Genomic DNA, 13511 nt, shown 5'->3' with positions numbered 1-13511 from the left:
TAAATCTGTGGTCCTTTATTAGTAATCAATGCCATTGTTTCATGAGTAAAGCCTTTAATAAGTTCAAAGAGAATCTCAGTGCTGAAAGTATAGGGTCTATACTTTGTCTTAAAACTCAGAAAAGCCACAGAGCTATCAGATATTCTTGTAAGCATGATGTAGGGACTTTATAAACCAGGCCAAACAATTTCAAGATTGAAGAGAGTGTTCTTAATATATCAACTGGGAAATCCCCTCCATTCACATGCTCTTGATTATAAAAATGACCTTTCAGTGTTTTATGATTGGCATAATATCATCTCCCAACACATGGGGAAGGGCCATAGCTCAGTAGTGGAGCACGTGCTTTGCATGCAAAAAGCTTCAGATTCAGTCTCTGGGTAAGATGGGGGGGCATTTTTTGAGATCCTGGCATCCATTGCCAGTCAGGGTAGACCACCCTGAGCTGGTGGACAATTGGTCTGACTCAGTATGGCACAGCTTGCAAGTTATGAAAGTTGTTATTATCCCCATAAATCCAGGCTACTAAAATAGAACAGTGGCTGAGGCAAAGTTTAAGATTTCTAGCCTATGCAGGTGAGATCAACAAGGCAGGATGAGGAACCTGTCACCCACTAGATGTTGCTGGGCTGCAAGTCCCCTCATCCCTGCCCATTGATGATGCTAGCTGAGGCCACTGAGAGTCCAACCACATCTGGAGGATCACAGCTTCCCCAGAGCCTCTAAGGATTCAGAAGACTCTCTGCTTCACACAGTCGCCGTCCTCCACAAGTTGAAGGTAAGGAGCATGATGAAGGAAGCACAAAGCTGGTATTGTATGCTCATCCCCAGACCCATTGCTCACATGGAACATGGGAAACTTCCTATATATTGGTCCATCTAATTCAGCATTGTTTACACTGAAGGGGGTCTGAAATGCTTGGGATTGAACCTGGGATCTTCTCATGATCTAAAAGAGGGAAACTGGAGATCGTTTATGTATGCAACAACAGCAGCAAGCATTTTATTAGCACAAGTATGGAAAACAGAGAAAACGCCAACAAAGGAAGAATGGCAAGTTAAGCTTATGGACTACGCGGAACTGGCTAAGCTGACAGGATACATGAGAGAGACAACATGTATTTCAAAAAGGAGTGGGAACCATTTATAAACTATATAAAAAGACTGTATAAAGATTTGGACCCATTGGCAGGTTTTAACTAAACTTTCACAACTATATAAGAGGTAAAACCAGCAGGGTATGGAATTTGTTTAATAAATCAATACGGAAATATGGGGGAAACCAAAGGGGGGGGGAGAGAGAAATGGATATATAAATTGTTCAATTAAGATTTGTGGAAGATTTGTTGTTATAATTTAAAAATTCAATATTTTTTTTTAAAAAAAGAACCTGGGAACTTCTACATGGAAAGCAGATACTCTTGTACTTAGCGTGGCCTTTCATGTGTTTTCCTTGCACTTCATACTATGGCCTGCATTGGGCTTATGTCTCATTGCTCACACTCTTAGCTGCTATACTGCACCCAAGCTAACTCCAAAATTAATAATAATAATTTAATTATTTGTACTCCACCCATCTGACAGGGTTTCCCCCAGACACTTTGGGTGGCTTCCAACAAATATAAAAGCATAATAAAACATCAACCATTAAAAACTTCCCCATACAGGGCTGCCTTCAGACGTCTTCTAAAAGTTGTATAGTTGTTTATCTCTTTGACATCTGATGGCCACTACCGAGAAGGTCCTCTGCCTTGTTCCTCATAACTTCACTTCTTGCAGTGAGGGAACCGCCACAATGCAATGTCAAGTTTAGCTATTATTAATCTCTGAGCCAGAGGACATTGTCATTAAGTAGGACAATCTGGTAAATTGCAAATTATGCAAATTATGGCAGTGTCCTGAAAAATCCATATATCATCAAATTTTACTATTGGTACATCACAGGAGAATGCAGTGACAAATCTTGATAGGTAGGGAAACTTGACATTCCCACACAATGCACCTGACAAATATGATTATTTTTGTTATGTACCATGACCCCTTTATAAATACTCTTAGGTATGATGGAAGGTCCTGAGGATACCACATGAGAGGCTATGGATCACAGAATCAGAGAGCTGGAAGAGACCCCAAAGATCACCTGCTACTACAGCATCCCTGATACATGGACATCCAAGTCATTTATAAAGATGTTTACAAGCAACAGCATCAGGACAGTATTCCGTGCACCCCGTTTCTCATTGCTTTCCAGGCTGATGAGGGACACACTTTAGGTGGTCTACCTTTTCCCTTAAATCTCATGGCATCTAAATCAGAGGCTACAGTACCACCAGCAGTGAGTCAGGTCTCTCTTGGGATGGTGCAACATTGGGAGGAGAGATACTTTTATCTGTTGAATGCAATAGACATGATTGTAAATGATACCTCTGAAATATATTACAGCTCATTGTATTTCCTTCATTTGACCACCTATCCAAGCACACTATCTTGCTTCTATTTTCTGGATCACTTCAGAAAGTTAAAATTGCACCTAGTCATTGGACCTGATGGTCTGCCAACACATGAAATGATACGGGGGGGGGGGACTTATACGACATCTCTTCAGCTGCTGTCTCAGAGGCGATGAATTACACTTTAACAAGAAGATGAGAGGTTGCTAATTTTAGAAACACAGTTTTAAACTGATGCCAAAGTGTAGGTCATCTGCTCAAAATCCTGCCGTTCAACTATTAATAATATGGAAGTCCTTCCTTCCTTTGCATGTGCTCAGCATGCTGATCTAGCGGTGGCGTGGCTCTCTATGGAACACCTTCATACTGAAGGGCACTTGACTAGAATCCATGTATTGAAAAAACAGAAGCGGGGATTCAAACACTGCTAGCCTTAGAAGAAGGAACTTTATGCACAAGCATGACTTTCCCATTCCACCAACTATGGAATGGCATATTCCATAGTTAAAGTCCACCTCGAGGTGAGTGAGCTAACTCCATGACAGTTTGATTCTGCAGCTTTCCCTTTTGCCAAGTATCATTTGCAAGCAAATGTACTCGGAGGGGAAGTCAGGGTCACAGAAACCAGCCACCAGCTAGCAGGTACTTCAAAAGAGCAGCCTCGTGTTATTCTTGCTGCTACTGGAGACAAAGTGCATTAAATTATTCATTGCATATTTAGTACAAGTGCAACATTTTGAACTCCTGTCCCCTAAGTTGTCTTGTGAAAGAAAGAAAGATGAAAGAAAGAAAGAGCAATCACAAGCAAATATGTAAACAGTGAGTGAGAGAAAAGGAAATACAAATATATAAACATTGAGAGAGAAAAAAGGTAATCTGTAAGACCCACACAGTCCCCCTCAATTATATCATTGCACTCTGCAGGTAAATTTTTCCATGCAACGCATCACTTGCAAGGGGACCTTGTGGCTATTGCATTCTATCAACTTTTAAAAATAACAAAAACAGCAGTGACTCAGATTTGACTGCTCCTTATTCACTAGTAAATATAGTAAACAAATTAACCAAGGTAACTCTGCCTTTTGGAGTTGGGTTTATATCTTTTCTTGTTGTAAATATAATGAATTTCTAATCATGATCAAGTTTGAAGAACCTGGGTCCAAGTTCTAAAACTACTGTCAGCAGAAGCCATTGCTCCATGGGCAGCTGCTCATGTGGAGGGAGATTCCCAGAAGACTTCCCCCTGTCCAGCTCTCTCAGCACAGTATAATTATCACTGCCGCTGCAGTCCAAGGAGGCCTTTCTTTGCCTTCCATATACAAAGGATACTGACATCAAGAGAGGAGGTTAACTTTACTCAGTGCCCAGGATCTTGCATGTGAGAATGGAGGGGCATTCTTGCGCTCATCTCTCTTTTCCCAGGTTTGTTTCCTTAACTATTTCTATCCTGTTGGAAATAAAAGCGACCAAGCTACACCATTTCCAGGTCTTCGGATAAGTTAACCCCTGGTTTGGGGGCAAGTCAAGGGATTGGGAAGGCATTGAATTATTCACAACCAGTCCTTTCTCTGGTCTACCTGGACATACTTCCAACCCACCCATGGAATCCCCCCTTTTCAGCCCTACCAACATTGGTGCTCCAACACTGATAGGACAAGGGCCACAGAAATTTTCAGGAAAGAGGAATCTTGGTGCAGAGCCTCAGGGGCACCACAACAAGAATTTAAAATGGAGTGTGAGAGGCGGGAATGCCAAATTTTGGTGTGGCACAGGGCACCCCTTTCTGAGGTTTAAAGCTCTTTTTCCACCAATGGAAAGGGTGACCCAATGTGTCTCTTGAGTGTTCTTCAGGAGCCTTAGTTACTACTACACTTGTGAAAGGGGGTAGGTTAATATTCAAAATTTCAAATAATATTCAAAGCTCAGCAAAGCTTTGAATTTCAAGAAGAAGAAGAAGAAGAAGAAGGAGGAGGAGGAGGAGGAGGAGGAGGAGGAGGAGGAGGAGAAGAACTTGATTGTGATACAGCAAAAAAGTGGTTAATCCAAACTTACTTTTTCCGACTCCATGGATGGCAACATGAGGAAGAGAGGTAAAATTACTTTCTGCCACAATTTATAGTTGCCTAGGGATACAAGGGAAATGTAGCTTCCAACTGTTAGTGTTGTATACTAGCTTGCTTTCTTTTTTAGTCACAGTAGCCTGATTTTTCACACTGAATTTCTCCAAGTGCACCGGTCTATGTTACATGCTAGCATTATGGTATTTCTGGACAGATACTTTTAATTTTTAATTATCATTCCTGAGAGATGCATGGATGATGCCAGCAAGAAATTCCTAAAGCTTTGCCAAAGCTCATTGCAATATGTGATTTACCATCTGCAGTTTCAAATCTGATGGTGGATATGGGCAGAATGTTCTCCCAGTGAATAAAAACCTCTCCAGGATTTGCCTAAGTGATTCTGTGTCGTGTCTGCCATGCTCTACATAATGTGAAAAGTTTATTTCAAATGACTTATGCAATATGACATCATGGGGGTGGGGGACAACTGCACTGTCCTTTCTACCAATTCATTTTACCGAGTAGTGTTAATACTGTATGCAGTTGAATACGCTTATCTTTGGGGCCCAATCACCTGCTACCAACACAACAGTGTAATTGCAATTTAACATGGGTGTTTTTTAAAATGTTTTCTACATCAAAGGCTCATCTCCTCTGCCTATACCATATGCTATGTGTCTGTAGAAAGACTCTTAAACATAATGAAAATTGTGTAATCACAAACAAGAAAGTTAACATGAATAACCATTGTGGTGAATGTTATAGGTCTTAACATCAGCTAACAGCTATTAGAATTTTAGGATACCAGTATTAATTGTTAGGGTTATTGTTTAGAAAAAGCACCCTGATTAAATCATTACACGCAGAGACCAATGCAGATACTAACATAAGATGGGCATACTGCTTAAGTACCCTAATCAAGAAACCACTTCATGAGGTGTTCCAACAATTTATTCAGATTAGACTGACAAACGTATATATTCATACCTAAGGGACAAGACAGAGGAGTGGATGTTGATGACAAAGGAGTTATGAGGACTGAAATACCAAATCTTATATCAAAGTCACAAAATATTGCACAGTGGGGTGGGCCTTCCAGACTTAGGATCTGTCCATGCTGCATGCTTAAAGCACGTTACTTCTCCTGAGAATCCACAGAACTGCATTTTACCCCTCACAGAGCTACAATTCCCAGCACCCTTAACAAGACACAGTTTTCAGAATTCTTTGTGGGAAGTCATGTGCTTTCAATGTGGTGTTCTCAGCCTAGTAGCTGGAATCCTAACTTTCATCATGCCCAGCTAGCAGGGCCAATGGCTACTGAACAGTATAGACCTGTAAGACCACAGGTGGTATACGATGCATGGCATTCTGTGGTTGCTAAGCAAATTGTAACACCTAATTTTAGAAACAAATGGGACAGGCTTTTGTTTGGAAGTAAAGTCTCTGTATTTTGTGTACAGGAATTAATTTGCCCAGGAAGTTTCTAAAATCTGACAAACTAGCAGAATGACACTGGACATTGGAGATCTCTGCCAATACCCATGATATGGGAAATCCTATTTGAAACATTACTGTAGGTCCCGAAGTTCAAGATTACACAGGCTTCCAAATACATATCCACACAGTGCTTGTTTGTGTACATAAAATATGTCCCAGTCTCATGTGTCCCCATCCACATTCATGAAATGAAATATTTGCATATTACTGCTAAATCAGCTCATTAGCAAGCAGGTAAATTTAGTATTAGAAAGTAATAGCTGGAAATAAATATTCTGACTCTGGTTCCTGATCTATAATTAGATCTAAATTCAGTTTCACCAGGCAAAATTACCAGTATTAATGTTTAGGTTCTGTGATCAGACCTCAAGTAGGTTACAGGCTTATGAAGACAAAAATTCTGTGAAAAATAAAGTATTTTGAGACAACACCCTTACAGGTCCGGTCCTGCTCAGTATCACATAATTAGGAAGCCTGCAGTTATAGGTTAGCTTATATAGCCATGTACCACATTTCTTTAAATAAACACACAGAAACACAAACTTTTAGGTTAGAATGATAGGTTGAAAGTGGAAATATTGAAACCAATGGACTGTTTTGAAACTAGTATAAACATTTAGCCAAGCTACGGCCATCCTTCATAACCCAAACCCTACAGCAACTAACAGCACAATCCTATACATATCTATTAAGAAGTAAGTCTCACCAGTTCAGAGGAGCTTACTCCCTAGTAAATGGGTATGGCAGGGGGGAGATGGGGACTTTTTCATACAAAGGGCCACACATCCCATTTTAGGAAGTTGCATGAGCTGCATGCCAGTGGGAGGCAGGGCTAGAGACAAAAGTGTGTGGACAATGGATGCAACTCTTTTACTGTATATTCCATCCACACAAAAGTCAGAGAGTCCTGTCCCCATGGAGAAAACATAATGATGCAGAAGTGCCTCCCTTCAGACTGCATGATGTCCAAAAGCTAATTCAGAGCTGTTCATAAAACAGTTCCTGCTGTCATGTTGGAGATCAACACAGTGTCAGGAAGCCAACGAGATCTGACTCCATCGTTCTACCCATGATTGTGGAGAATCAGTCACTGTGGATAATCGGATGCAGGAATAGATAGACTTCTGGTCTGATCCAGCAGGGTTTATGTTTGTTGGCTTAATCAGAATCTTTTCCCCTTCACAGTTGTCGGGGTGGATGATAGGATTCTGCGGAAGTGGTACGGAATTGATTTTGGGCTGTCCATTGAATGCTATGGGAGTATTTTAATTTATACCAACTTTTCTACCAGCATAATATTACAACTTCATCAGAGAGTGAGACAAGATGTGAGCAAAGAATTCCAGCTAAGTTGCAGCCCTTCCCCACCATAAGCCCAACAGCTTTTCTCTTTTTTTACACTGCACTGGTAGAGTTAAACCAATATCATCATGATGATGGTACTTCCATAATGCATTGTTGGCATCCTCAACATTATGTATCCTTAGGTTCCACCAGTGCAATAGTTATTCTCCACCAGCCAGTGCAAATAAAGTTAGGATATCAGTGTGAATTTTTAAAAAACAGGTTGAATTGATGTTATACTTACACAATAAAAGGCCAATAAATAGCACATTGGATCATACATACTGTACATACAACCATTTCTAAAAAGGCTTCAAATAGCCTTGTTTGCAAAACCTCTCTTGTAAAAGGCTGAGGTGCTCTAAAACTGGGCTGAATAGTTACTGATAAGATTCACATCATGCCTTACCATTAATAGTAATTAATTTTACACCTCATTCATAGTTCATTATGCTCAGAGAGCTGAAGGGACCATCTCAACTTCTGTCTTAGCATTTTTCATCATTATCTATTTCTCATGACCAAGTTAATTCTTCTTTGAAATGAGGCATTGTATGCTGAAAAGAAATTAACTTAGGGGCAGCAGGAGAAAGAGAGAGGGAGGGAGGGGGAGAGACAGACAGACAAACAGAGAACTCTGACAAAAGGGGTGTGCAAAGCCCTTTGTTTCTTACAGTCCATGTGTTGTGTGTGTGTGTGTAATGTGCTTACCATATGTTAAAAATAGTCAGCTAATTTTAAATGTAAATAAAGATGATGATATTGAAGTTACATGTCTGTGGTTTTTATTAAATCAATATACTTTCTAGTGAAAGAATGAAAGAGTATTTTCATTAGACTTGGAACATCTACATTACAAATGATTCTTAAAAACAAGCAAACAAACGCAAGCGCAATCCTCTCCCCCCTTGCTTTCAGTCAGCTACATGCAGAATAGTGCCCTGTAGTCTCCACCAGGTTACCCTGAACAGTCATGCACTTATGTACAAAGATGGATTGTGACATTTAGGCATGATCTGCAGCTCAGTGGTTGAACATATCCATTGCATGCAGAAAATCCTAGGTCCAGTCCCCACTGTTTCTTTCTCCAGGCAGGGCTGTGAAATCTTGGAGAACCGTTGCCAGTCAATAGCACTGCTACGCTGTATTGAACTAGGTGGAACTCAATATAAGGCAGCTTCTTTTGTTCCTATGCAGTTATATGGCTGCAGGTCCTTCCTCACTCTACTTTGCCTCATTCAGATGATGGCTCATTTCCAGGGTCCCATGTGCTGTCATCTGTGTGATCTTGAATCTATTTTGCCACCATCTTCCTAACACCATGCTAAATGCAAATGGCATGAGCGATTGCCCTTTGCTAGTCACTGAGATCTACCCAGAGACACGCAAAGCAATTAGCTTGCAAAGAGTCAAGCTTAGAATGCTGCTAAGTGTTCTGCTTTCATGTTGTAACATTAGCTTTAAGACAGATGAAATATGAATAACACTTTGTGTAGGTTTAAACCATCTAGTTCACGAGTTAAATGGGAAAACTGGGTGAGGAGATTGTTTACTAGGCTAGTGACAGGAAGCTTACAGCCTTCCAGATGCTGCTGAACTACATGCAAGGCATTTGAATCTTATTATGACTCCACATATCCTAGTGCCAGTGACAATGGGAGAAATAACCAACTATATTTGGTCATAGACTTTGTGGCAAAGGTGTGGAACCTCAAATACAAGGACTGATAATACCTCTCGCTTCCATGGTTGGAAGATAGGGAAGAGTATGCATACAAATGCGTCTACAGTACAATGGTAAAATTTGCATCCCTTGCTTTGTCCATTTTTGCCTCTGGCTCTGGAATATGACTCTCAGGAGGTTATCAAGTGTGACCCTCAGCCTGAAAAAGGTTCCTTACCCCTTTGTTTATGGTAATAAATGGCTCTTTTTTAGGTGCAGACCTAAATACGGTGAAAAGTTTAGGCAGGAGGGGCCAGCTAAAGGACAATGATTTGATGAGAGATCTACGGAAGCAGTAATAAGTGAGTACATTATTGAACAAAGAAATAATTAGAAGAGTATTAATGATCATGGTTTTTCTCGGTGCTGCATAGTTAGCTACTTCTAAATACTAATGATTGCTACAAAGGAGTAAATAATTAAATGTTAATTACCACACACTATTTCTTTAATAGTTTTATAATAGCAGTAAGCTAAACATGATGAAGAGTTACCACAGAATAGTTGTAATCTTTTCAGCTGGTTGCTGAAGTTGAGGCTATCAAGCAGAAGTCCACATTAATTGGTTTGGGCGGCAGGCAAAGCAGTGTGAACACCCACCCACCATGCGCCACTTAAAACAACATGGTGGAGGGCAGGGGAATGAGCGGTGCTTTTAAGCAGGGACATTACCTTCTCTTTTGGAAGAACGAAGGGGGATATTGGCCTAGTAAGCAGGATCAGTTTGTTGATTGATTAGATAAAGGGAAGCTATATAACATGTAGGCAGTTGGCTGTTAAGGAGGACAGGTGCATATGAAAAGAAATGAGGATAAGTTCAGAGATACAACAACACTCTGTAAAATTAATACATGTTTATTTGATTGAAATATGAAGTGGTGACAAAAGTGGGTATTCCACTGTGTCTGGAAGCAAATCAAGCCACACCACATAATAGAACCTCTTCTTGACATTCTGCAGGCAGTGACCATTTTGCGTGGGGGTTTTGTTTCTGGCCCCCGCATGCGTAAGCATATAAGTGTGCCCTGCCCCATTCCAACCCATTCTGTTCCACCCCCATTCTGCTCTCTTCCAGGTCAAAAGGACCCACATGTAAAAAAGGGGGGGGGAGGACCCACATGTCGGTAATTGCGTATCAGTAGTTGCTGCCTGTATTGTAAAGTTTTCCTTACATGCTTGACAATGCAATCCTGTCATGTATAGGGGTTTTTTTTGGGGGGGGGGTTGAGTAAATCCTACTGTATTCCTCCTTCCAGCTTTCCCCAAGGTAAAGGTGTATAGGATTGGAGCTGAAATGTGATTTTTTCCAGTAGTGAGTCGCAACTACATAATAATAATAATAATAATAATAATAATAATAATAATAATAATAATAATAATTTTTATTTATACCCCGCCCTCCCCAGCCAAGGCTGGGCTCAGAGTGGCTTACAAGCAATAATAAAAACAAGTTGAATGATTACAACTTAAAAACAAAATTAAAATACAACATTAAAATATTGAAACATTAAAACATAGTAAGAGCTGCCACCCCACCCTGCCTCACAAGCTGCTCCAGTTGATGAGGGAACTCTCCTTTTGACTGGAAAGATCTTTCTGGCAAGTCTTGCTAGATAGTTTACTGTTTCCTCTTCCTCTTCTTCTTCAATGTCGTTCAATTGTCAAAATGACTTCTATGCGATAATAACCAAATAAAGTCATCATGGAGGAAATTAACGAGTACACTGGGTCCTGGTGAGTTCAAACAACACAGCTGCTAAGTAATTTCTAACATATTAGCAGTGGTATCCACTGCTTGGGAAATAAGGGGAATTCCTATGCTATGCCATGACAATTGTTGTTTCTGTTACCATATTAATATGAAAGCAATTTTTAGCATATAGGGTAGAACTAAGAGGTGTTTCCTTGGTGACTGAATTTACTTTTGAATGTGTGTCTCTGAACCATTCTCTTTTCCTGTTCTCTGTCACCAACAGAGGCTTCCTTTCCAAACAGCAGCTGAGGAGCGGCAATTTTTATGAGGATCAAAACGGGTCCTAAAGGGTTAAGCCAGGTGTAGAGAACTGGATCTGACCAACAGGCCAGAGATTGCCCCCACACCCCAACCAAATTTGACAAGAGGGTGGGAGCATCTATCTGTCAACCACCTGATGTCACAATGAGGTCAGATGACCTGTTTTTGCAGAGCCCTTTGCATTGCAATCTCGACAGTCAACTGGGGAGGGGAAGCATTTTTAGAAAAGAAGCTGAAAGGATTGAGAAATCTTTTACTCTGCTTTTTTGCCTCTGTGCCTTCATTGTTTAAGTGAGAAATAAAAACTCAAGCTACGTGTAACTGAGCATCACCTATGGCTGTACTGAGTTAGCATAGCAAAAATAAATGAATGAACATGTTTAATGCCACTGAATATGAAAGGGAACATCTATTTTGAAACAATGCAAGGACCACATCTTTTTTACCTTTGTAGGCAGCCCAACCCACAACTTAGCTAGGCCTGGAATCTGGATTTAATGTGATGCAAGTCCCATTGGCTTAAATAAAAGTACTTCAAGCTTTAGTGGACTTTGTGTATCAGACTGACAGCCATTTAACATAGTTCAAAGGGCTGTATATTTAGGTTTCCTACAGAGTACCAGCGAACCAAAAGATTGACAGATAAATGTACTCTTTTTTTCCTTTTATTGTTTTATTACCTGCCACACTAGTCACTGGTACCTGATTATAAAAAAATAAGTATACTGTGAGTTTTAGTAAAACCATAATTTAATGTCAAGATGTTAACCTTTTTCCTGTATTACTATTTTCTCCTTTTAGTTTTCTCCGTGCAGAGTCCTTTGCCATTCCAGCTAAAACCCTTATGTTTCGACTGCAGTTGCCCAGAATAAAATTGACATTTCCTCTAAAGATTACATTCATTTTACCTTTTTTGAAAAGCTTCTTGAACTTTAGAAATGCCCTCAGCTTTCTGCACAAGATGATTGGTTTCGCTATTTCTATAACTTTCATTTCTGCGTTTCAAGGCTACAATTAAAATTTTTTGCCACTGAGGAACAAATGGGTATATGTGATGTAGCCTCTATGCTGTAATTTCTGATTGTGCAAAAATATAAGTTATTTTCATTTAGTGTGTGAAATTGGGAAATGCAGGAGTGTTAACTTTATTGATGGAACAGAGCTTTTGCTCCTTAACTCTTTCCAAGCCCTACCAAAGCATAATTCACAGATATAAATGACGTCTCCTGAAAGGCTTTGCTTAGTGCATCCTATGGGAATCTTAATAAGAAGGGCAACATTCCTTCCCTCCACACTGACCTAGGTAGTGATCATTTTATGCCATTTTCCTTTAATAAAGTTTGTTTGTTTGTTTAATTTATATCCTGCCCTTCCTCCTAAAGGAGACCAGGCTGGCAAACAACAAGAGAGAAAAATCAATAAAAACATATTTAAAATAATCCCAGTATTGATGCAGACTGGGAAAGATCTCCGCTTATAAGGCTTGTTGGAAGAAGAAAGTCTTTAGCAGGTGTCAGAAAGACGACAAAGACAGTGCCTGTCTAACATTTAATAGAAGGGAACTCCAAAGGGTAGGTGCCACAACACTAAAGGCCCAATTCCTGCATAACCTTTCTGATGAGATTGCATTTTCAGAAGGCCCTGGCCTGCAGACCGCAGTGATCGATTGGGTATATAAGGGGCGAGATGGTCTTTCAGGCCCCAAGCTATATAGACCTTTATACATCAAAACCAACACCTTGAACTTAGCCCAGTAGCTAATTGGCAGCTAGGGCAATTTTTTCCAACAGCAAAGCAACCTGATGGCAATATGCTGCCACAGTGAGCAGTTGAGCCACCACATTTTGCACCAACTGCAGCTTCAGACTAACCCCACATAGAGCACATTGCAGTCAAATAGCCCAGAGGTTGCCTGTGCATGGATGATATGGATGACCAGCCTATCCTGGTCCAGAAACAGCCATAGCTGTATTAACAGCCAAAGCTGATTGAAGGTACATCTATCCAGTGAAGTCACCTGGGCCTCTATAATGTCAAAGATGGGTCTCGGAGCACCCCCCAGACCATGAGCCTGCTCTTTCAAGAAGAGTACAACCCCATCCAAAGCAGCCAATTGACCAATTATCCAGACTCAGGATCAGCCCACCCACAGCAGCACCATTTTGCTATGATCCAGAATCTGTTTATTGGCCCTCATTCAGCCCACCACTGTTTCAGGGCTAGCACAGCCTCTCCTGATTCAGATGCTACAGAGAAGTAGAGATGGGTATCACCCAGGTACATGAGGACAAGTTGGTACCCCATAGCACAACTACAGCACAACTGCTAAGGGGCCAAATGACAATCACTCAATACTATTCTCTGAACTGAGCCTGGAGATAGGGCTGGAACCACAGTAAAACAGTGCCTCCAGTAGAATC

General features: G+C 40.6%; 1 long non-coding RNA gene across 1 annotated transcript; it reads left to right on the top strand.

The window, feature by feature from the left end:
* Positions 1 to 4409: 4409 nt before the first annotated feature.
* On the top strand, positions 4410 to 11987 carry LOC309531074. The gene is made up of 3 exons (XR_014219055.1): positions 4410 to 4540; positions 9291 to 9379; positions 11893 to 11987. It is a non-coding gene; the product is annotated as an uncharacterized lncRNA (long non-coding RNA).
* The last annotated feature ends 1524 nt before the right edge of the window (positions 11988 to 13511 follow it).

The sequence above is a fragment of the Podarcis vaucheri genome (assembly GCF_965113315.1).
Source record: "Podarcis vaucheri genome assembly, chromosome: 4".
Lineage (NCBI taxonomy): Eukaryota > Metazoa > Chordata > Lepidosauria > Squamata > Lacertidae > Podarcis > Podarcis vaucheri.
The sequence above is the reverse complement of the archived record's forward strand: the minus strand, read 5'-3'. Positions and strand labels throughout refer to the sequence as shown.